Raw genomic sequence first — 26,722 nt, forward strand, 5'->3', positions numbered from 1 at the left:
AACCTAAATTTCAAAAACAACAAGGAAATAAAGATTTCCCAAACACAAATTGAGGAACTATATCACCAGTAGACTTGCTTTACAACAAATGCTAAAAGCAATACTTCATGCTGAAATAAAACAATATTCAATAGCAACATAAAAACATATGAAAGAATAAAATATACTAGTAAAGGTAAATATATAAACAAACACAAAATACTGTAATTCTGTGATTGCGGTGTAAAAATCACTTTAAATTTTAATGTAAAAATAAAAAGACAAAATTAACAATATAACTACACAAATGTGTTACTAGAGTCACAAGATAAAAAGATTAAAATTAACATCACCAATATAGAGTGTGAAAGGGAATTAAAATTATGGAGTTTTTATATGTGATTAAAGTTAACTTGATACTAGGTTAAAATAGACTGCTATAACTGTAATATTTTATGTAAGCCTGATGGTAAGCACAAAAAATATATAAAAGAGTCATAAAAGAAAAAAAGAAACAAATTTTTTAAATGTACTACAAAGAAATTAACAAAAAGAAGAAAGCAATAGAGAAAAAGAGGACTAAAACTACAAAACAGACGAAACAATTAAAAAATGGAAATATTAAATCATTACCTATTAACAATAACATTAGTTATAAATGAATTAATCCTTCCAATCAAAAGAGATAAAATAACTAAATGAATAATAAAACAAGGACCAGTTATATGCTCTATATTAAAGATTCACTTTATATTTATGGACACACATAGAAAGTAAAGCAATGGAAAAAGACAGTCTATACAAACGGTAAACAAAAGATAGCAGGGATGGCTACACTTACATTAGATAAAATACACTTTAAGTCAACATCTGTCACAATGGACAAAGGAGAATACTATGTAATAATAAGAGGATCGAGTCACTAGAAAGATATAAAAATTATAAATATATAGGCATCCAACATTAGAGAACATAAATATATAAAGCAAATATTAATAGAATTGAAGAAACATAAAGGGATACAGTAATAGCAGTAAAACTTTAATAACCTACTTTCAACAATAGATAAAACATCCAACATCAAACTGGAATAATATTATAGACCAAATGGACCACCTGACAAACATATATGGAATGTTCCATCTACTAGTGGCAAAATACACATTTTTCTCCAGCACATATAGAACATTGTCCAAGATTGAAATGTTAGACAACAAAACAAATATTAACACATTTAAGGAGGTAAAAATTACACCAGGTAACTTTCCGGACCACAGTGGAATAAAATTCACATCAATAATAGAAGTGAAATTGAAAAAATCACTAATATGTAGAAATAAAACTCACTTGTAAACAATCAATGGGTCAAAGAAGAAATCAAAAGGGCAATCATAAAGTACTGTGATAAAATGAAAATTAAAATACAACATACCAAAACTTATGGAATATAGAAAAAGCAGTACTAAAAGGAAAGCCTGTAGCCTTACATACCTACGTTGAAAAAGAAGAAACATCTCAAATAAACAACTTAACTACACTATAAGGAGCTAGAAAAAGAATAAACAAAGGCCAACGTTAGCCGAGGAAAGAATATAATGAAGATTGGAGTAGAAATAAATGAAATACAGACTGGGAAAACAAAAGAAACCAACTTTTTTTTTCTTTTTTTTTTAAAGATACACAAAATTGACAAATTCTTAGCTAGAATAAGGGAAAAAAAGGTGATAATCAAATAAAGTCAGAAATGAAAGAGGAGCTATTATAACCGATGCCACTGGTATAATAAAAGATCATAAGATACTACAATGAACAATTATGTACAACAAATTAGATAACCTAGCTGAAATGGATAAAATTCTACAAACATATAGTCCACCAATACTGAATCATAAAGATAGAAAATGTGAACAGACTCATAATGAGCAAAAACAGAATCAATAATCAAAAACTCTCAACAAAGAAAAGGCTAAGGGTGAATTCTATTAAACGTTAAAAGAATTAATGCCAATCCTTCTTAACTTATTCTAAAAAATTAAAAGGAAGTAGAACTTCCAAACTCATTTTATGAGGCCAACCTTATCCTGATACCAAAGTCAGACAAAGAAAATAAAATTATATTCCAATATCTATGAAGAACATAGACATAAAATCTTTCAACAAAATTCTGGCAAACCAAATTCAACAGCACACTGAAAGTATCATTCCCCATGATCAAGTAGGATTTATATCTAGGATGCCAGGATGGTTCACTGTGTGCATATCAATAAATGTGATATACCACACTAAAGAATGTAGGATACAATTACATGATCATCTCAACAGATGCAGAAAAAGCATGTGATGAAATTTGACACCCTTTCCTAATAAGAAAGAATAAACAAAGTGATAAGCACACAGATATCATGTTCAACAGTGAAAAACTGATGTTTTTCCCTAAAATTGGTGTTAAAGAAAGCATGCTCACTCTCTATTTCTATTCAATATAATACAGTCAACCCTCTACATCTATGCGTGCTGCGTCCACAGATTCAATCATGGATCAAAAATATTATAAAAAAATAAAGATAACACAAAAACAAACAGTAACACAATTAGAAAATACAGAATGACAACTATTTACATAACATTTACATTATGTCCATTTAGATTGTATTAGGTATTATAAGTAATCTAGCTATGATTTAAAATATGCAGGAGGATGTGTATGGGTTATATGCAAATACTACACCATTTTACATAAAGGACTCAGGCATCCTCATATTTTGGTATCTGTAAATGGTCCTGGAACCAAACCTCCACTGCTACCAAAGACCAACTGTACTGGAAGTCATAGCCAGAGAAATTAGGCAAGAATCCAAATGGGAAAGAAAGAAGTAAAATAATCTGTTTGCACATGAGATGATCCTATATATCATAAACTATAAAGACTGCACACAAAAACCAAAACAAAAGTCCTGTTAGAACTAACAAATGAATTCAATAAAGTTACAGGAAGCAAAATCAACAAACAAAAGTATGTTGCATCTCTATACCCTAATAATGAATTATCCAAAAAGGAAAATAAGAAAATAGTCACATTTGTAATAAGGTTAATAACATAATACTTAGGAATAAATTTTACTAGGAACTGAAGGGCTTGTACACTGAAGACTGCAAAATAATATTGATGAAAAAATTGAAAGAGGCAATAATAAATGTAAAATACCCTGTGCTAATGAGAAGGAAGCTTTAATATTGGAAAAATGTTCATACTGCCTAAAGTGATTTACACGTTTACTGTTATCCCCATTGAAACCCCAATTACAGTTTTTACAGAAATAGAAAAAGCAGCCTCTAGTTTTATGTGGAACCACAAAGGTTTAGAGCCAACGTTATCTTGAGAAAGAAGAACAAAGCTGGAGACATCATATTGCCTGATTTCAAAGAACATTACAAAGCTACAGTAATTAAAACAGTATGGCACTAACATAAAGATATATAAACCAATGAAACAATAGGAAATCCAGAAATAAATCCACACTCATATGGTCAACTGATCTTGACAAGGGTGCCAGGAATACACAATGGGAAAAGGATAGTCTCTTCGACAGATAGTGTTGGAAATACTGGAACCCACAAGCAAGAGAAATAAAAATGGAACCCTAGTTTACACCATACACAGAACTCAACTACAAATAGATTAAACACTTAAGCATAAGATTGAAAACTGTAAACATTCTGGAAGAAAACTTTAGGAAAATCTTATTGATATTGATTGTGGCAATAAGTTTTCGAGTCTGACACCAAAAGCACAGGCAACAGTAGACAAGAGGGACTATATCTAATTATAAAGTTTCCCCACATCAAAGGAAAAAATCAACAGAATAAAAAAGAAATCTATGAAATGGAAGAAAGTGAGCCATATACATATTTGTACCACTATAACCATATAATCTGGCAATCCCATATCTGGCCATATGTCCAAAAATTTGTAATCAGGATCCTGAAGAGGTATATATAAATTTAAAATAGCCAAGATATGGAAATAACCTAACTGTCCATCAACAGATGAATGATTAAAGAAATGGTGGTACATACATACAGTGGAATTTTTTTTAACTTTTGTTTTAGAATCAGAGGGTGCATGTCCAGGTTTATTACAAAGGTATACTGTGTGATGCTGAGGTTTGAAGTATGAATAAATCTGTTACCCAGGTAGTGAGCATAGTACCCAATGGGTAGTTTTTCAGCCCTTGCCCCACTCCATCTCTCACCCCTCTAGTAGTCCCCAATGTCCATTGTTTCCATCTTTATGTTCCTGTGTACCGTGTTTAACTTCTACTTGTAAGTGAAAATATGCAGTATTTGGTTTTCTGTTTTTGCATTAGTTCAGTTAGGATAACAGCCTCCAGCTGCATCCATGATGCTGCACATGATTTCATTTCTTACAGCTGCACAGTATTCCATGGTGTATATGAATCATATTTCTTTACCCAGTCCACTGTTTTGGGCACATCGGTAGATTTTGAGTCTTTACTATTGTGAACAGTGCTGCAATGAACATATGGGTGGCATGTGTCTTTTTGATAGAATACTTTATTTTTCTGTGGGTATATAACCAGTAATGAGATTGCTGACTCAAATGGTAGTTAAATTCTTTGAGAAATTTTCAAGCTCCTCTGTGCAGTGGTTGGACTAATTTACATTCCAGAAAACAATGTATAAGTGTTTCCTTTTCTCTCCAGCTCGCCAACATCTGTTATTTTTTGACTTTTTAGCAATAGCCATTCTGACTGACGTGAGACGGCATCTCATTGTGGTTTTGATTTATATTTCTCTGATGATTAGTGGGGATGAACATTTTTTTCATATATTTGTTGGCTTCTTGTATGCATTCTTTTGACAAGTGTCTGTTCATGTCCTTTGCCCATTTTTTAATACTGTTATTTATTTTTTGCTTGTTTATGTGTTTAAGCTACTTAAAGATTCTGGATATTGGACTTTTGTTGGATGTCTAATTTCTGAATATTTTCTCGCATTCTTTAGGTTGTCTAATTACTCCCTTGATAGTTTATCTTGCTGTGCTGAAGCTCTTTAATGAGGTGTCACTTGTCTATTTTAGTTTTTGTTACAATTGCTTTTGATAACAGCCAAAAATTCTTTACTGAGGCTGATATTAAGAAGGGTATTTCCTAGGTTTTCTTCTAGGATTTTTATAGTGTAAGGTCTCACATTTAAGTCTTTAATTCATCTTAATTTTTGTATATGGTGAGAGGTAGGGATCCAGTTTTATTCTTTGGCATATGGCTAGTCAGTTATCCCAGAATCATTTATTAAATAGGTAGTCTTTTCTCCATTGCTTATTTTTGTAGACTTTGTTGAAGATCACATGGTTGTAGGTGTGCTAGTTTATTTCTGGATTCTCTATTCTGTTCCATTGGTCTGTGCATCTATTTATGTACCAGTTCCATGCTGTTCTGTTTACTGTAGCCTTGTACTATAGTTTGAAGTTGGGCAATGTGATGTCTTCAGCTTTGTTCTTTTTGCTTAGAATTGCTTGGGCTATTTGGGATCCTTTTTTTTCCATATGAATTTGAGAATAGATTTTTCTAATTCTGTAAAAAATGATATTGGTAGTTTGATATGAATAGCACTGAATCTGTAAATTGCTTTAACAGTATAACCATTTGAATTATATTGATTCTTCCAATCCAAGAGCATGGAATAATTTTCCTTTTATTATTTGTGTCATTTTTTATTTGTATCAGCAGTGTTTTGTTGTTCTCTTTGTAGAGATCTTTCACCTCCTTGGTTAGATTTATTCCTATTTTATTCTTTTTATGATCATTATAAATGGGATTGTATTTTTGATTTGGCTCTCAACTTGAATGTTATTAGTTTGTAGAAATGCTGCTGATTTTTGTACGTTGATTTTATATCCAGAATTTTTACTAGTTTATTCATTCCAAGAGCATTTGGCAGTCTTTAGGATTTTCTAGGTATAAAATATCATCAGCAAATATAGTTTGAACACTTCTTTCCCTATGTGAATGTCTTTTATTTGTTTCACTTGACTGATTGCTTTGGCTATGACTTCCAGGAGTGGCCATGTTGAACAGGAGTGATGCAAGTGGGAATCCTTGTCTTGTTCCAGTTCTCAAGGTGAATGTTTCTAGCTTTTGTCCATTCAGTATGACATTGACTGTGGGTTTGACATAGATAGCTTTTATTATTTTCAGGTGTGTTTCTATGATGCCTAGTCTGTTGAGGGTTTTTATCATGAAGGGATGTTGGATTTTATCAAAGGTTTTTTATACATCTATTGAGATGATCATATGATTTTGAATCTTTTAATTCTGTTAATGTGGTGAGTCACATTTATTGATTTGCATATGTTGAACCAACCTTGTATCTCAGGAATAAAGCCTACTTGATTGTAGCAAATAAACTTTTTGATACGCTACTGGATTCAGCTTGCTAGTATTTTGTTGAAGATTATTGTATCAGTGTTCTTCAGGGATATTGGCTGAAGTTTCTTTTTTTGTTGTGTCTCTGTCAGATTTTGGTATTAAGATAATGGTGGATTCATAGAATTAGTTATGGAGGAGACCCCCTGAAGTTGCTGGGATAGTTTCAGTAGAATTGATACCAGTTCTTCTTTACACGTCTGGTACAATTAGGCTGAGACTCCATCTGGTCCAGGGCTTTTTTTGGTTAGTAATTTTTTATTACTGATGTAAATTCAGAACCCATTATTGTTCTGTTCAAATTTTCCATTTCTTCCTGGTTTAATTTTGGAAGTTTGTGTGTTTCCAGGAATGTATTCATTTTCTATAGATTATCTAATTTGTGTGCATAGAGGTATTCATAATAGCGCCCAAGGATCTTTTGCATTTCTGAAGGATGAGTTAAAACGTCATCTTTGTCATTTCTGCTTGTGCTTATTTGGCCCTTCTCTTTTACTTTTCCTTTTTAAACTAGCTAGTGGTCTATCAATCTTGTTTATTCTTTCAAATAACTTCAGTTTTGTTGATGTTTTGCATAGATTTTTGGAACTCAGTTTCTTCCTTTCTGATTTTGGTTATTTCTTTTCTTCTGTTACCTATGGTGTTGGTTTTCTCCTGTTTTATTTTTCTAGTTGCTCTAGGTGTGATGTTAGATTCCTAACTTGAGATCTTTCTAACTTCTTTATATAAGCATTTAGCCCTATAAATATTCCTCTTAACACTACTTTAGCTGTATCTCAAAGATTCTGATATGTTGTATCTCTGTTTTCATTAATTCCAAATAATTTTTAGACTTCTGCCTTAATTTCATTATTTGCCCAAAGTCATTCAGGAGCAAGTTGTTTAATTTCTTTGTAATTGTGTGGTTTTGAGACATCGTCTTGGTATTTATATATATATATATATATATATACACACACACACTATGGCTTGAGAGTGTGCTTTGTAAGGTTTTGATTTTTAAAAAAAATTTATTGAGAGTTGCTTTATGACTGAGCATGGTCAATCACAGATTATGTTCTGTGAGAGGAGAAGAAGAGTGTATATTCTGTTTTGGGAGTGGAATATACTTAGATGTCTATTAGGTCTAATTGGTCAAGAGTCAAGTTCAAATCTAGAACTTGTTAGGTTTCTGCCTTCATGATCTTTCTAATGCAGTCTGTCAGGTGCTAAAACTTCCTACTATTTTTGTGCAGCTGTCGAAGTCTTTTCGTAGCTAAAGAAGAATTTGTTTCATGAATCTGGGTGCTCCAATCCTGGGTATGTATATATTTAGTATAGTTAAATCTTCTTATTGAATGACAACTTTTATCATTATGCAATGCTCTTCTTTGTCCTTTTTTACTGTTGTTGGCTTAAAGTCTGTTTTATGTGATATAAGAATAGCAACCCTTGGTATTTTTTTTCCCATTTGAATGATAGATCTTTCTCCATCCCTTCACTCTGAACCAGTGAGTGTAAGATGGGTCATTACATGTGAGATGGGTCTCTTCAGAACGGCAGACAGTTGGGTCTTGTTTTTCATTCAGCTTGCCACTTTATGCCTTCTACATGGGGCATTTAGATCATTTATATCTACTGGATCTTAGCCTGAATTATAAGACTAAAAATATTATTCTGGTATATATCACTTGTGAAAAACCCAAACCAAGAATCTAGCCACAGATAAAGATCCCAAACAAAGCTTTGGCCCTTTGAAATCACCCCAAAACAAATAAGCTTTGTTTGGGATCTTTATCTGTGGCTAGATACTCGGATTGGGTTTTTCACAAGTGATATATACCAGAATAATTTTTTTGGTCTTGTAATTCAGGCTAAGATCCAGTAGATGATGTCTGAGAGTAATGGTCAGCAAATAGGGTCTAACTGTCACAGGGCTCTTGTATTTCATCACATTAGCAGCAGTGCCCTGTGGTAGATGAGATGAGGGGTACATAATGACCCCCTTGCCAGGTCCATTCTGGGTCTTCGGGGAGTCCCCTCCAATCGCTGGCACAGTATCTGCACTTCCTTAGCCCCAAGGGGAGCTGTGGTGGGCTGTGCTCTTCTGTTGTTTAGGGGTAGCCCCAATCAAAAATTAGGTCATCAGAAGACCTGCAGCATGCTTGGCAAAGTCAGGACAGGTTTCAGAGTACACCTGTAGGTGGTCTGTTGATATAGGAGGTCAAGGACAGTGGATTTCCTCACACAGTGTGTTTGCTATGGGTGTGCAGCTGACATGGCACCCACAGCCTGGTGTTTTGGCCCAGCGAACAGCTGTGGGGATCACCCAGCTTGCTCTCCCTCAACTGGGTCTCATTCTGATGGCTGCCCTAGCATCTAGCACACCAAACTAGCTTTCTTCCAAGCCTTCTGTGCCCAGATGGTTGGGCTGTTAGGTATTCCAGTCCATGAAGCTAATACAGTGGAATATTAATATTATTCAGCCTTCAAAAGAAGAAAACCCTGTAATTTGTGACAACATGAATTAATCTAGAGGACATTATAAATGAAATGAGTCACAGAAGAACATATAGTGCAAAATTCCACTTTTAGAATGCATCTATAATACTTAAACTCATAGACCTACATAGACAATACAATAGTGGCTGCCAGGAGCTGGGATTGGGGAAGCAGAGAGAGGTTGTTCAATGAGTATAAAGTTTTAGTTATGTTAGATGAATAAGTACTAAACATCTGCTTTATAACATAATGTCTATAGTTAACAATACAATATTGTGCACTTAAAAAAATTGTTAGAGTAGGTCTCATGTTAAATGTTTTTATCATATACCAAAAGAATTTTAAAATAAAACACTTTACATTTCTAAAAAGGGACACAAGGAAAATTTGAGAGGTGTTGGATATGTCTATTATCTTGTCATGTTAACATATGTCTACACTCATCAAATTATACACCTTAAAAATGTGCAATTCTGTATACATCAAATATACCTTATAAGGTTGTTAAACATAAAGACATTTATTCCCACAAAGAGTGTGACACAGAAAAATAACAGGAGAATAAGATATAATTTAGACTCCACATATCGGGTATGTCAACAAATGTAAATGTTGATTTAACAACAACATTTTAAATTCCTCCTAAAAGAAAAAAGAAATTCAGATTGGCTCGTAAAAAAGGCAATATAAAAGATACTCGCACAAAGCAATGTGATTCAGAGAACTAAAACCAAATGAATGAGCAAAGGTCAGGCAAATATATAAAATGAAAGAAGACAAATGAAAATCAGGCAAAATGTTTTAAATTAGACCAAAAAGAACACCTTGTAAAGGCCAACATTTGCAATGCAGTTACCAGTACTAGAAGTAAATCAACACTAAATAGCATAAAGTAGAAATTACTAAAGCTACAAATAGAAAGAACAAAACAATAAGAAATTTTAACATACTATTCCCAGTCTCAGTCAACTCGATTGGATAATAAATAAATAAATAATAATGCATAAAACAAAATTATTATCAATAACTTTGCTCTTATATATTCAAATGTAATAATATACAAAGTATAAATAATAAAAATTGACTATTTAACATACCACAAAGAAAACAGCAATAAATTCCATGAAGTAGAATATATATCACTATTATCTTTGATCTCTATGCAATAAAACTAGAAACCAGTAACAAAATAGTTAAATACCTTTATCATGTAAGTATGCTAAATTGTTATTATTAAATCTTTCTGGTGAAAGTGGAAATAGAAACAATATTGTAGAATCTTTTAAAGATAATGATGCTGAAGACATTATATATTGTAATATACATGATAAAATCAAAAGAATGATTTACAACATACATAAAAGTTAGAGCATCTAAATTTTCAGTATATATTAAAAAGACAGCATTAAGCAACAGTAGAGACAAAACTGAAGTTCACAATGTAAAACATAAAAAAACAGAAAATTTAATGAATCAATCAAAACACAAATTTTTGAAAAGAAGATAGAACATACATTTAAGATAATATGCAGAAGGCTTTCTCAGGTTGCCACTATAACAAATAGGTCTGGTTACTTTTGTTAGAAATATATTTTTAATATGCAAATACTAAGAGAGCAATATGAAAATAATAAACTAAGTTTTAGAGGAGAGGAAATTTTTCAATTTGAACTGATGAACATAAGGCATCCTATCCTACCCACCCACCACTTCCCAGGATATTGCAGACACAAGATAAAACAAGTAGAAAAATTATATCATCATTTCTATAGACACAGAATGAAGCATTTGCCAAAATTAAACACTGATTTAGAATAAAAACAATAGGAATAACTTATCAAATAGGAATAGAAAATACTTTTTTAATTTAATAAAGAATATCTTAAAAATCCTAAGGCAGAGAACACATGCAAGGTTGAAATACTGAAATTTTTCTTTCTGAAACTGCTAATAATGCAAGAAATCCTGTTATTATGACTTGTATTCAACATTGAGCTAAATGATGTAGCTAGTGGAATAAGGAAAGAAAAACAACCACAAGTTATAAGGAAATAATAGTATCGTTATTACTGAATCTATCAGTATGTACCTAAAAATGCAAAAGAGTGTATAAACAAATAATCAAAATTAATAAGTAATTTTTAAAAGATCACTGAATTGAGATCAATATAAAATCAATCACATTTCTGTATCCAAACGGAAAAAGGAAAAATAATAAAACATACAAAGGATCAAAATCATGACAGGCTTTTGACAATACTGTAGTAGATCCAAATAAACGGAAAATATGCTAAGCCCATGGATTGAAAGATTCAACACTTTAAATATGTCATTTCTCCTGATATGTATCTGTAAATGCAATGCAATTGCAATAAAAATTACTTTTTGAAAAAACTGTCAAACTAACTTGGATAAAATTAGGGTCAAAAACAGCCAAAGTATGTTGAAGGGATAAAAATAAATCTGGAAGATTTACACTACTAGATATCAAAAACAATTATAAAGCTTTGATAACCAAGAGTGTGATATTAGCACAAGGTTAACCAAACCATCCAAAGAAAAGGATAGAATCCTGATAATGATCTGCATATATAAAGGCAGATGATATGCAAGCAAAGTGACACTATGATGAATAAGAAATGATGGGTCAGGCGCGGTGGCTCATGCCTGTAATCCCAGCACTTTGGGAGGCCAAGGTGGGCGGATCACAAGGTCAAGAGATCGAGATCATCCTGGCCAACATGGTGAAACCCCATCCCCACTAAAAATACAAAAAAAAAAAAAATTAGCTGGGTGTGGTGGCATGTGCCTGTAGTCCCAGCTACTTGGGAGGCTGAGGCAGGATAATCGCTTGAACCCAGGAGGCAGAGGTTGCAGTGAGCCAAGATCACACCACTGCACTCCAGCCTGGTGACAGAGCCAGACTCTGCCTCAACAAAAAAAAAAAAAAAAAAAAAAAAAAGAAATGATGCTGATTCAATTGCATACCTGTATGGAAAAACATAGAAATTTTGTTTGTTGAATTTCTCTACCTTAAACCATACACAAAAACTAGTTGTATGTCTATTCTAGAAGAACACTGTGATAGTTAATTTTTTGTATCAACTTTACTGTGTCAAGAAATATTCAGATGGCTGGTAATACATTATTTCTTGGTGTGCTTGTGAAGGTGTTTCCAGATGAGATTAGCATTTGTATCAAAGACTGAGTAAAGATCTGCCCACAACAACATGGGTGGGCACCATCCAATCTATTGAGGCACAGGAAGGAAGAATTAGCTTTCTCTCTGTAGCTGGGATATCCATCTTTTTTTGTTCATAGACATTAGAGTTCCAGGTATTGAGGCCTTCAGATTCTGAGATTTAGACCATTTTTCCACTCCCTTCTTTCCCAGGCCATCCGTGGTTACATGAGCTAATTCACATTTTAAATCTCCTTTTATATGCAAATGTTTATCCTATTGGTTCTATTTATCTAGAGATTCCTGAATACAAATGCCATAAAGATTATATCATAAACTTGGAGCAAGTAAGCATTTCTTAAACAGGACATAAAAGGCACTCAACATTAAATAAGTAAAATATAAATAAAAAGTTAATAAACTGAACTTCATTAAAAGGGATAATATCATTAGAAGAGTTAAAAAATGCAAGCTTCAGACTGGAAGAATATTTGTAATACTTGCATCACTCACAGAGTACTTAGTTTCCATAAGTTAATAAGAAAATAAAAATAAAACATAAAAAGCAGGAAAAGACCTGAACATACACTTCTGAAAAGACAATATTTAAACACCTTATAAGGAAAGGATAGGGTAACCACCATTATTAGTCAGCAAATAAAAATTAAGTCCACAGTGAGGCACTCCTACACACCAAACAGAATAGCTAAAATTAAAAAGACAGACATTGTAAAATGTTGGTGAGAATGTGAAATAACTGTAACTTTTACACATTAGTATCAGAAGTATACATTTCTGCAACCATTTTGGAAAACTGGTGATATCTGCTCAAGCTAAATAAGTGCCTAAAGAAAGAAAACGAATCACAGGTTTCCTATGACTGAGAAATTAACTCCTAGGTATTTTCTAAAAAAGTTATATGCCCGTAAAAGCACAAAGACAAGAATGTTTCTAGCAGTCGTGTTCATAATTGTATATTATATTATATATAATATATAATATTTATATATATACACTATTCTGTCACTCCAGAGAACCCTGACAAATAAACTTGCTTTCATATATATATATGTATATATATATATATATATGTGTGTGTGTGTATATATATATATGTATATATATATATATACACACACTCTGGTTGTGAATGATGCAAGTATTACAAATATTCTTCTAGTCTGAAGCTTGCATTTTCATATATATATGTATATATATGTGTATATATATGTATATATATGTGTGTATATATATATATGAAAGCAAGCTTATTAAGGAGAATTGACACACATGATCACAAAGTCAAGTCCCACGATAAGCCATCTGCAAGTTGAGGAGCAAGGAAGTCAGTGGTGGATCAGGAGGAGTCCCAAAACCTCAAAAGCGGGGAAGCCAACAGTGCAGCCTTCAGTCTGCGGCCAAAGGCCTGAGATCCCCTGGCAACCACTGGTGTAAGTCCAAGAGTCCAAAAGCTAAAGAACTTGGGAGTCTGATGTTCAAGGAGAGGAAGCATCTAGCACAGGAGAAAGATGAAGGCCAGAAGACTCAGCAAGTCTGCTCTTCCATCTTCTGCCTGCTTTATTCTAGCTGTGCTGGCAGCGGATTATATGGTGCCCACTCAGATTGAAGGTGGGTCTGCTTCTCCCAGTACACTGACTCAAATGTTAATCTTCTCTGGTAACACCCTCACAGACATACCCAGAAACAATACTTCACATCTTTCAATCCACCCAACACTTAATATTACCATCACAATAACTCAAAGTCAAAACAATCAAATATTTACCAACAAGATGTTGCAAAAATAAATTGTTTTATAACTATACATTAGAATATTCTGAAAAAGTGATAAGGGCAAACTAAAGATACACACAAAAACTTTCATTACTGATATGGTTTGGCTGTGACCCCACCCAAAATATTATCTTGAATTTTAATCCCCTTATTGTAATCCACACCTGATAGGGGAAGGAACTTGTGGGAGGTGATTAGATCGTGGGGGCGGTTCCCCCATGCTGTTCTCGTGATAGTAAAGTTCTCATGAGGTCTGATAGTTTTCTACGGGGCTTTTCCCCTTTTTGCTCTGCACTTCTCTCTCCTGCTACCGTGAGAAGAAGGACGTGTTTGCTTTCCCTTCTGCCATGATTGTAAGTTTCCTGAGCCATGCAGAACTGTGAGTCCATTAAACCTGTTTCCTTTATAAATTACCCAGTCTCGGGAAGCTCTTTATAGCAGCGTGACAACAGACTAGTGCAATTTCCATCTGTAATAGAGTAACAGAGATCAGACTTACTCTCCTACCTTAATCAACCAGAAAAGTAATGTTAAGTATTACTTTTCAAAATAGATGGTTTTTAGATCCTGGACAACAAGCAATGGAAGACTGATTCCTGTGAAGAGGAAAGCAAATACAATTGCCTCAGTCTACTGCCTGGGAAACACAGTCAGGCCACAGTGCAATTATGAAAACGCAAAAGAATCTAAAAGTCTGATTGCATTGATAGTAGAGAAATAATGGTCTGGTAAGACAAGTTGATTAGACTGCAATGCAAATTCCTGGAGAGGAAGGAGGTAAAAAGAGAAAGATTAGGTGAATTGCAGAGGGATTCTATTGAGTTTGTGACTGACTGCCAATCTGTTAATTTTTAAGAAAAATCCCATTTGAAAAAAGAAAGAACCACTGAAAAACAAGACAACTGAACAATTTTTGGAGGCCACATATGTGTGAAAATAATTTTAAAAACAGCCAAAGTGGAAAAATCTAAAGTACTCATAACATTGCTTAGAGTTCTTTAAAGAACATTGCCTTATTAAGAATAAATTAGCCCTAGGCTAAAGACTTCTCTGAATTTGTTCTAATAAAGTTTAAAGAAAAATATTCAAAGAAACAATATTATTCAAAGTAATTTAACTGCATGTCAATGTCAAATCCAACATTATGTAAAGGAGTACAATAAAAAGCTAATGCCAACATTGTAAAATTAACAGTGTCTGGCGTCTATTAAAAATTATAAAGCATACAGAGCAGGAAAATGTGATCCATAACAGGGAGATAAATAAATACAAACAGAAAGAGAACGTGGAGAAATTGTAATTCATTGTAAGAATGGTTAAAAAACTCAGTTATTATAAAGCCCTTCACATATTTAAGAGCTTAAAGGAAAATATGAACATAATGAAGCCAAAAGTGGAAGATTAATTAAAACATAGAATATTTAGCAATAAAGTAGGAGATGAAAATAACTGAACAGAAAAGCAGATTACAATGTTGCAGAAAAAAAAATAAGTGTATAGAACACATAGAAACAAATGTTCTAAAATAAAGTATGGAGAGAAAGGACTGAAAAAACAAACAAACAGCAATGATCTGTGGGACAATATAAAACAGTCTACCATACATATTATTGGAATTACAGAAAAAAAGAAAGCTAGGCAGGGGAGTGATAAAAACATTTATATAAATAGTGGCTGAAAATTTTCAAAATTTGTTATAAACTAAATCTGTAAATCCAAGAAGCTCAAACTAAATGAACATCAAGAGAATTACAAAAACAGCAAACAAAAACAATAACAAAAACACTGTACCAGGACACATTACATCAAATTTATGGAAAAAAGTGGAAAAGAGAAAACTTGGAAAGAGCAACGGAAGAAAAGACATGTATTACTAAAATAAGAGACATAGAAATAACACCAGACTTCTTGTCAAAAACTGTGCAATCTATACAGCAATAGAGTAACATCTTTAGAGATTATGACAACTAAAAAGTCCTGCAAATATATGAATAATAAAAAACCTATCAACAGTTATTGATAAGGATGTAGTTTCTAGAACATTTAAAGAACACTTACGCCTCACCAATAAAAAGACAAACAACCAAACAATGCATAAAGAACTTCAATAGACATATTTCCAGAAAAGAAATAAAAATGGCCAACAAGCATGACAAGATTCTCTACATAATTAGCAATTAGGTAAATGCAAATCAGAGTTATAATGTGGTGCCACTTTGTATCCACTATGGTGGTTATAATTTTATTTTAAAAAAGGAAAAAGAAAGTATTGGTTAGGATGTGGAGAAAATGGAATCCTCATACATTATTGGTGAGAATGCAAATGTGTAAATAGCAGTGCCAAAGTTTCTCAAAATGTTAACCATAAAATTACCATCTGATCCCATAATTCCAGGCAAAACTCTGGTAAGATGATTTTTTTCAGTGAACAAAAACCACATAAAATATTAAGGGAGTCTCTTCAGACAAAAGGAAAATGAAACCACATGCTAATTTGAATCTCCACCAAAATAATGAACAATGTATACAGCAGGAAATAAATGGATAAATATAGAATTATTTCCATTTTAAAAATCATTATTACACATTAAATTATATAAAGCAAAAATAATATACTACGGTATTATCAACATTTACAGAAGCAAAATGACTAAACCTAATAGCAAAGGTTGGGCAAAAGGAATGGAAGTAGTGTGCTTTAAGGTTCTTACAGTGTACATGTAGAAATATGGTATTATTTTAAATTAGAATGTGATAAAAGATGCATATTGTAAACCACAGAAATTTCAGTAAAACAAAGATGTATAATTAGTAATCTAGTAGTAGTGATAAAGTAGAATCAAAATAAGCTGTGAAGATAAATCATATAGAAAAATAAGAAGCTGTATTTTCAAAATCATTCTTCAATAAAATAACTGGGGCTCCTTGAAAATATGGCTAACTCTAAGACTCTATGCATCTTGTAGCTCCAGCAAATAAGGAAGTCCTCAAAAATTAAAATGACAGAAGTACATAAAAATGACAAATAAAACTACTGAAACAACTCCCAATAGAAAAATCTGGAAGAACTTGAGCAATGTAATCAATATGTAGTATTGAATTGAAAAAATAAAACCTGCAGAAGTTCACACTGATATAAATGAATTTTCTATTTGGGAAAGAGACAAATTGACTATATAGAACTTCTCAAAAAAATTATGAAAATATTTCTGGGTCAAAAAGATGGAGAATGATTTTGTACCCATAAGTATAGATGTATTAGTCCATTTCCACACTGCTGATGAAGACATACCTAAGACTGGGAAGAAAAAGAGGTTGAATGGACTTACAGTTCCATGTGGCTGGGGAGGCCTCACAATCATGGTGGAAGGCAAGGAGAAGCAAGTCACGTCTTACATGGATGGCAGCAGGCAAAAAGAGAGCTTGCAGAGGGAAACTCTCATTTTTAAAATCATCATATCTCATGGGATTCATTCGGTATCATGAGAACAGAACAGTAAAGATTTGCCTCCATAATTCCATCACCTCCCACTGGTTCATCCCACGACATGTGGGAATTGTGGGAGTTACTAATCAAGATGATATTTGGGTGGGGACACAGCCAAATCATATCAGTAGGCTACCTTCAGTGATCATTTTATGAATAGTACAGTATAGAAAGAAGGGTGGGAGTAACTTTACAATGGGAGATCTTGGAAAATACTACCTTATTTTGCTTGGGTCAAGGTTTATATAATTAGTGATAAATACTGTTGATAGCATGTACCTGTGAATGATATGTTGAGAATAGCATGTTTTCTCTGTTGTCCTTCTCCCAAGAATCTATAACCACAGTCTTATCATGGGTCAAACATGAGACAAACATAAATTAAGGGAAATTTTAGAAAACACCTGACAAGTACCCCCCAAAACAAAAAGGGCAACAAGAACAAAATAGTCTATTAAATCCTTATAGCCTAGAGAAGCCTAAGAAGATATAACTAAATGCAGTATGGTATCTTAGATGGGACACTAGAATAAAAAAGACATTAGGAAAAAACTAGGGAAATCCAAGTAAAGTAAGGACTTCAGTTAATAACAACGTATCAATATTATTTCACTAGTTTTGACAATATGCAATAGTAAGGTAAGATATTAACAATATAAGAAATAGTGCATGTTATAAAAGAGTTATCTGTGCCATCTTTGCAACTTTTCTGTAAATATAAAACTACTTAAAAGTTTATTTAAATTTTAAAAGGGCAAAAATAATATTATAACTAATTTCCAGTAAATGTATTAACTTAATTAAAATCTACAATTTCCTTGAAAGAGAGAAACTACCAAAATTTACTCAAGAAGAAATAACAAACTACATAGAATGACATCTACTGATATCTAATTGAATTCATAGTTAAAAACCTTTACCCAAATAAAAATTTGAGTCCAGTGACTTCTCTGATGAATTCTACCAAATATTTAAGGCAAAAATGTAACTGACCCTTAAAACTTTTTCATAAAAAGGCAGAAGCACTTAATTCATTTTGTGAGGCCAATATTGCTGCAATATCAAATCCGGGCAATGAAAATAATAGAACATAAAGCTACAGACCAATACTCCTCATGAACATAAATGCAAATAATACAGCAAACTAAGAAGGATAATACATCATGACCCAGATGGAATCATATAAAAAAATGCAAGATCGTTTTTACATTAAAAAAATCAGTATATATAATCCACCATATTGACACAAATACATCATATAATGATACTAAAATAGATAAACATTTGCTATATCTCAACAGCTATTAATAATAAAAGCTCTCGGTAAACTAAGAGTTGAAGGTATCTTCATCAATCTGATACAGGGCCTACTTACAGATATTTAATGGGTTAAAGATCATGTTTTTTCTTTTCAGATTAGAAACAAGGCAAAGCTGTCCTCTCATTATTTATATCCAATATTGATTGGAAGTCCTAGATATTGCAGTAAGTCAAGAAAAAGAATATCTTCTTTAATATGTTATCTCCTTGTTTTTTCCCTCCAGTTTTATCCCTACAGAAGAAATAAGGAAAATAGAACAAGGCATGGTCACAGAGACACAGAGGAAGGAAAGAAGGAAGGCAGGCAGGCAGGCAGGCAGGCAGGCAGGAAGGAAAGAAGGAAAAGGAAAGGAAAGGAGGGAAGGAAAAGGAAAGGAAAGGAAAGAAGGAAGGAAAGAAGGGAGGAAGGAAGGAAGGGAGGGAGGGAGGGAAGGAATTATATTGTACCAACCAGCACTACTATTTTCTCTGTTTTCTGAATCTTCAGTACTAGCAAAGAAGGGAGGAAGGGAATTATATTGTACCACCACTACTATTTCCTCTGTTCTCTGAATCTTCAATACTAGCTAGGAAGGAAGGAAGGAAGGAAGGAAGGAAGGAAGGGAGGGAGGGAGGGAGGGAGGGAGGGAGGCAGGCAATCATATTGTACCATCCAGCACTGTTTATTTTTATTTATTTAATTTATTTATTTGTTGTTGTTGTTTGAGGCAGAGTCTGGCTCTGTCGCCCAGGCTGGAGTGCAGCTGCACTATCTTGGCTCACTGCAAGCTCTGCCTCCTGGGTTCACGCCATTTCCCTGCCTCAGCCTCCCAACTAGCTGGGACTACAGGTGCCTGCCACCACGCCCAGCTAATTTTTTTTTCTTTTTGTATTTTTAGTAGAGACGGGGTTTCACCGTGCAGCACTGCTATTTTATCTTTTCTCTGAATCTTCAGTACTAGCTAACATCCCGGCTCTTTGTGAGAGACCTAACTGTAGCACTTTTCAAGATATTTTTTCAAAGATATTTCCCTTTGATGAATTCAAATGCCAGTTAGAATAATACTTTTATTTTTCACAGAAAATGGACTGTATTTAGGAATCTAGGTTAATCTCTCCTTTCTACAAGAAAGTACAGATGCAAGGAACAGCTCAGTTGATCACTGTAAAGTCTGTGGTAACTGCCATTTAGCATCAAGATGGAAAAGGATGTACAGCCAGCCACTCATTAACCACACCCCCTGTTTATCTTCATGCCATGGATCCTTTTTAGAAATTCACTTGTTTAGTATTTTCCAACTGCTAGTCAAGAACCATTAATGGCTCAAGGCTGTGATATTTTTTTTAAATGAAGTGGAAATATACTAGAAAAGATAATGTAAGCGTGAATACCTCACATATAGAAGTACTACTAATTGTTTAATGGAAATTTTGACTTGGATGTATATGTACATTTACACATAGGAGTTTTAGATTACAATATTTAACTTATGCTTTATTCCAATTAAAAATTAAAAATCTTTAAAATAAACTGCATAAGTTGTTTGCTAATTATTCATTTAAAAAGAACGTTGGTTTTCCCCTACTAAATTTCTAAGTGCTTGCTTTAGAAATCAAACTGAGAATTTACATAATTAAATTGTTTTAATTTGTATTGTGAAGAAGTATCACTATATGTCTCTTATTTTAATAAGGAGATTTTCTTACATTTGTATATGTGTAGTTGTGTTTCGCCTCTTGAACTAGAAGGTATGCCTCTGTGGATGCAAATAATAAAATAAATACTGTAACACAGCCGTCATGCAACTTTACCTTTTCTGAAAAGATAAAACAAATAACTTCATAGAAAAGTTTTCTGAGCAGCCAAAAACAGTTATCACAAACAGTTATCACAAACAGGCACTAAGATCTGTGTACATTATTCCTAGAACAACTTTAGATTTTCATGTATACAGAAATTTAGCAATTGCTATTATCTGTAACAGGTATCTGGCTAAATAATTTCCACACACTGTCTAGTAGAATGTGTGTTGTTTTCAACTATTAAATATGTTTTAGAGAGAGTTGAAATAGTGGAGAGGCTTTCAACACTTTGTTTTAACTATAAAAGCCAATAAAGAGTTATCCATTTTGGAAAACCTAAAACCAAATATGCGTATTTCACTTGAACTTTGTGTAAGTTAGTTTAGGTTGAAATGCTAAAGAATAAGAGTTTTATGAGGTTAAAAAAAAGCCACATAAAATTTCACACTTTAACCATTTTTAACTTTACAATCTAGTATTATTAATTACATTCACTATGTGATGCAACTATAATCACTATTTTTTTCAAAACAACTACAAACAGACACTCTGTACCCATTAAGCAATAACTCCCCGTGCTTCTTTACCCTTAGCCCCTGATAACTTTTAATCTAGTTCCCATCTCTGCAGATTTGCCTAATTTAGATATTTTATATTAATGGAATTGTAAAATATGTGTTCTTTTATGTTTGGCTTATGTTGTTTAGCATCATAATTTCAAGATTCGTCCATGTTGTAGCATGTGTCAATTATACCACATTTTTATTATCTATTCATCTGTTGATAGACACAGATTATTTCTACTATTTTGCTATTTTGAAGAATGTTTCTATCAACATTGATTTACATGTTTGTTAGAGTCCCTGTCTTCAGTTTTTAGGGGTATATACCTGGGAGTGAACTTGCTGGGTCATATGATAATTTTGCTTAGCTTTTTGAGGAATTGACAATTTTCTACAGTGGCTATGACAGTTTGCATTTCCACCAGTAATGTGTAAGAGCTCCCATTTCTCCACATCCTCATCAATTCTTATTGTTATTACTATTATTATTATTGCCCCTAATGGTGGTGAATTGGTAACCCATCATGGTTTTGATTTTGATCTCCCTATAGATGAATGATGTTGAACATTTTTTCATGTGATTATTGGTCATTTGTATATATTATTCATAGAAATATATATTCAAGCCCTTTGCTTATTTTTAATTGGGTTGTTTATCTTTTTGTTTTTTAGTTATAGTAGTTCCTTATAATCTGAATATTAAACCTTTATCAAATAAATGATTTGCATGTATTTTCTCTCATTCTGTTGGTTGACTTTTTACTCTGTCAATAACGGTATTTGATATACAAAAGTTCTTTTAGATTTTGATGAAGTGCAGCTTCATATTTTTCTTTCATTGACTATGCTTTTGATGTAATCATTACAAAAAAATATAGCCAAATGCAAGCATGAAAGTTTTGTGTTAGCTCTTAAGTTTAGGTTTATGATCTAGTTTTAGTTAATTTTCTCTGTGGTGTAAGACAAGGGTCCAACTTCATTCTTTTACATTTGGATATCCAATTTTATCATTATCATGTTGAAAAAACTATTCTTGTCCCATTGAATTGTCTCAGCGTTCTCGTAGAAAATTAATTGGCTATATACGTGTTTTAAAAATAAAAACAGCCGGGCACAGTGGCTCACGCCTGTAATCCCAGCACTTTGAGAGGCTGAGGTGGGCGGATCATGAGTTCAGGAGCTCGAGGTCAGCCTGACCAACATGTTGAAACCCCATCTCTACTAAAAATACAAAAATTAGCTGGACGTGGTGGTGCATGCCTGTAATCCCAGCTACTCAGGAGGCTGAGGCAGGAGAATCGCTTGAACCAGGGCTGCAGAGGTTGCAGTGAGCTGAGATCACGCCACTGCACTCCAGCCTCAGGGACAGAGTGAGATTCCATCTCAATAAAATAAAATAAAAATAAAAATAAAATAAAATAAAATAAAAAGAAAAAACAGGATTTGTTGTAATCCCTTACATTTGAAAGTCTGGAAGCAAAGTTAGACATAAAAAATGTCAGCTAAGTACTCAGCATTTATAAAAGTCTAGGAACAGGACTAACATTTAGATTAGGGACAAAAAATGTGATACTAAATTCAGTAAACCTACAAGATAAACACTGATAATCTTTCTTTCCTTTCCCTAACTTATAAAGAACACATTTTAAACAATCATCTGAAAACCACCCCTAGATTATAAACGTGACTTTGAATGGTAGAGGTTGAAGAAACTAGAAATAATTAGAAAGGCAATGACAGCTTTTTTAATGAGTAAAATCAGCATTTACAGGGAAAGTCAGTTTCATTTTCACCTCAGTGTAAAACTTTCTTCCAGAAAACTTAGGAGAATGTCATTACATAAAATACTGGTTTGACAAATACATTAGAATTTGGGTCAGGCTGATAAATTATACTGGAGATGGCATAACTACAAAATGTTATGTCTCATATAGCTACATCAAATGACTATGTGTAGAAAATTATGCCCTGTCCACTTAAAACTAGATTTTTTTTTCTGATTTTATTGAACAGAATTTACCATTTGAGTGGACACTGAGAGACCTTGATTTTTTTTTCCCATATTCTGCCACAATTTTATTTGACACCTTGGAAAGTAATTTAAACTCAATAAAATGAAGATAATTGCACTTACCTCAGAGAGATGTAGAGAGTGTTAATGAGATCATGTCTACAAAGTGATTCAAAGTCTTTAGTTTGTAATATAAATAGCAAGCATAACTATATTTTTCCAGATGTCTAATAATGATAACTATAAATATGATGAACTGAAAAGTTAAAAGGCTGCCAGTAAAATAAAACGTTTTCATTTTAATTACTAGGCATTTAAATATTCCCTCTTGCATGTTTGGATTACAGGAAATGCACAGAAACATTACTTATGAGTTCCATTTTAATAAGGACATGTCCCCCAAGTTTCAACTCAAGAGTACTTAACTTCTAGCCAAATACGGAAAAAACTGAACTACCTTTTTTTTGGTTTTTTGCAATAATGTCTCATAAATCACTGCAGAAGTTCAATAAAATAAATCACAGCATAAATTTTAATGAAACCTATACATTATTTCTTCAAAATGTTTCTTAATATGAAATAGAAGATCATGGCTTCAGTTCCAAATCTCATTACTCAATTGTCATACCTTCAGTGTGTCTTTATTCCTGAGCTGATAAAGCCAAATATTAATATCCTCTAATCAGTTCCTATCCTGTTAAATATTTCTCAGTGCAGAAATTCATGTAATCAGACCCAAACTATTTTTAAGTTCATAGCCTACACTAATCCTAGTGCTGTCAACCATTTGTGAATTAAAGTACTTATCTTTGAAACTGAACTGCATTTTACATTAAATGAGCCAGAAAAAGCAACGTTGATTCTAACGGGAACAGGCATGATAATCTCCTGGCAAAGATGCTCTTCAAAGTACTAATTTTTGGCAGCTGTGGTTCACTGCCTACTGCACTTGGCCTTGGGATAGACATTGCAGACAGGGCCTTGAAATGAGACCAGACATTAGGTCTGGATTCAATAATTACCAGAGTAAAGGAGGTCATTCTCTGCAGCAACCAGCAGGGTAATTGCATCCTAAAGGACAGCAGAATTTCTTGTCATGTCCTGTGACGGCAGTCTGAGTTGCGTTGATTTGATTGGTTATGTTGGACCACATCCAACGTGTTGCGAGGAGTTAGCAGCAAATCACACTCCACACACACACACACACACACACAATTAAAGTACTCCGAGAGAAAAATTTCAGTAGCTTCTTGTAACAGTTTTATTTTGTTTTTAGCTGTCTTCTGTAATCCATCAAAATTAATGAGTCCATTACTGTGTACTGGATTTAAAAAAAAAAAAAAACACATTCTTCGTCTATCCACCTAGACATTGTTTAAAGGACAACTGATTCAGAAAATATTTCTTTTCTCAAAATCAGCCACATTCTTAGTAGCTTACTGGAAAAAAATCTGTTAGAATTTCAGATTGACAATTGTTAGTGATATTCAAATAAAAATTATCAGTATTTACCCACATATGCACACACACACACACACACACACACACACACACACACACACACACTCCAAACCAGCACCTTTATTTTCATTACTATTATTAGCAGCTGTAGTAAAATGGGTTTATGTCTGCCTCCGATGAGAAACAAGGAGGTCTGGAAAAGACGGGAAATCTTCATTTGAAATGTAAGATTTGTTCCATAACAAATAACTAATCTTCTTGCCAGAATTCAAAAGGCAATAACAAACACAACAAAACCCCCCAACTTTCTGGTAAGAAAGTGAGCCAGGCATCCCATAATATTAGGTAAGGATGTGTCCTTCATATTAGAAATAAATTAAACAAAGTAATACAGATCTTAAATTAAATCTAACCTTTATTTAAATATTAAAGGAAAAGAAGAAGTTTCTGCCTAGTTTTTGGTAATGAACAATTGATGTAAAAGCCACTCGAGTAAACGTCAACTGTATTTATATACAGTAGCAATGAACAATTTGAAATGAGACTAAGACAATGAGTCCATTTACAGTAGCATAGGAAAAGGAGCATACTTACGAATAAACCTAACAAAAGAAATGCAAGACTTATACACTGAAAACTACAAAACCTATTGAAAGAAATCTAAAACCTAAGTAAGTAGAAAAATATCCTGTGTTTATGAATTGGAAGACAATATTCCTGGGATGACAATGCTCCTTATACTGATCTCCAGATTTACTGTAATTATTATCAAAATCCTAGTGGAATTTTTGCAGAAATTTCCCTGCTGATCCTAAAATTCATATGGATATTCAAGGTACCCAGAATAGTTAAAAGAGTCTTGATTTTAAAACTTTCTACAAAGCTATACAAATCAAGATAGTGTGTACTGGTCTCAAGATAGACAAACAGATCAATTAAATAGAATTGAGTGTCCAGAAGTAAATCCATACTTTGTGGTGAATTGATTTTTGCCAAAGGTACCAAAACAACTCAACAGGGAGGAAATGGTATTTTTTAACAACTGGTGATGGAATAACTGGATATCCACATGCAAAAGGATGCAGTTGGAGTCTTCATAGAATATACTATCATTAACTGACAATAGCTTTAAATCATTTAACTACTAAAATTATGATTACCTTAGAGGAAAACGAGTGAATATTTTATTGCTTTAGCTTTAGTGACATCTAAAGCTAAAGCAATAAAATTAAGAACAGATAAATTGGACTTTGTCAGAATTAAAAATCTTTGTATTTCAAATAGCAGGATCAAGAAAGTGAAAGGAAAACTTACAGAACGGGATAAAATATTTGCAAATCATGTATCTCATGAAGTTTAATATCTACTCCCCAGAAAATATACATATGTTCTGAAGAAATATATATATTTCTTACTACTCAATAATAAAAGGGCAGATAACCTAATTTAAAAATGGGCAAAGAATTTGAAATAAGGTGCCTCCAAAAGATGATATATAAAAGGTCAATTAGCATGAGAAAAGATGTTCAACATCATTAATCAATAAAAAATGCAAATAAGAACCATGCCACAACATCAGGATATCTAAAATAAAAAAGACAATAACAAGTATTGAGAGGGACGATAATACAGAAATTAAAATCCTTATACAAGGTTGGTGGAAACATACAATGATGTAACCACTCTGGAGAAACGGATTGACAGTTACTCAAGATGTTAAACATAGCATTGGCAGATGACCCGACATTTCCAATCCTAGTTATATATCCAAGAAAAATAAAAACATATGCTCACACACAAAAATTACACATGTATTTATTGCTGTATTATTCCCAGTGGAAAAAAAGTTGGAAAGAAACAAAAACTCCATCCACTAATGAACAGGTAAATAAAATGGAATATTACACAGTCATTAAAAGGGAATAGAATACTGATGTATGCTACAACAATGGACAAAGCTTGAAAACATTATGCTAAGTCAACCAAGTCAGACATAAAATGCCATATATATGATTCTGGCATATGAAATGTTCAGCATAGGCAAATCCATAGAGATAAGGAATTTGGTAGTTGCCAAAGGCTGGAAGTGGGAAGATTAGGCAAATGAGGAAGAGCAGCGACTCATAATGGGTATGAGGTTTCTTTGGGGGATAAGGAAAATGTTCTTGGATTAGATACGATCATTGTGCAACTTTGTGAATGTATTAAAAACTGCTG

Source organism: Nomascus leucogenys, chromosome 19 (assembly GCF_006542625.1).
Source record: "Nomascus leucogenys isolate Asia chromosome 19, Asia_NLE_v1, whole genome shotgun sequence".
Lineage (NCBI taxonomy): Eukaryota > Metazoa > Chordata > Mammalia > Primates > Hylobatidae > Nomascus > Nomascus leucogenys.